This window comes from Sinocyclocheilus anshuiensis, unplaced genomic scaffold (assembly GCF_001515605.1).
Source record: "Sinocyclocheilus anshuiensis isolate Anshui unplaced genomic scaffold, SAMN03320099.WGS_v1.1 scaffold1058, whole genome shotgun sequence".
NCBI classification, from domain to species: Eukaryota; Metazoa; Chordata; class Actinopteri; order Cypriniformes; family Cyprinidae; genus Sinocyclocheilus; species Sinocyclocheilus anshuiensis.
The window spans coordinates 211,198-211,808 of record NW_015539880.1 but is presented as its reverse complement, the minus strand read 5'-3'; positions in this window follow the sequence as shown (position 1 = coordinate 211,808).

Genomic DNA, 611 nt, shown 5'->3' with positions numbered 1-611 from the left:
TAGCCTCGTTGTACACATATATATATATATATATAGAGAGAGAGAGAGAGAGAGAGAGAGAGAGCTTTAAATAGGATTTTTATACCATATCAAAATTCCTGATGCACTGAAATTTCAATATCAATAAAAAATAATACTAGTCCAAGTAAAAATAAGCTTACTGAAGACAAGTAAACAGTCACAAATTAGGTTACAACAGAGCCAATTTCAATATCAATAAAAAATAATACTAGCCTAAGTAAAAATAAGCTTACTGAAGACAAGTAAACAGTCACAAATTAGGCTACAACAGAACAAAGATCATAAAAAACGGCCTACTTAAAAACTTAAAGCACTGAATAATAAATATATTGTATAACGAAAATGTGCAAATGGACTGAATAGTCTTCACTGTATAAATTCAATATACATTCATTCTTATTTATTTTACAAAAGTGATTCAGTCAAGGACAGTAAGTTATTTTCTTTCTGATGTTTGATTTACATTCTTGACACAAATGGTAACAGCAGCTATATTATATTATAGTTCGCCCAAAAATGAAAATTCTGTTGATGTTCTAAACCTGTATGAGATTCCTTCATGCTGTTGAACACAAAAGAAGTGTTCCATA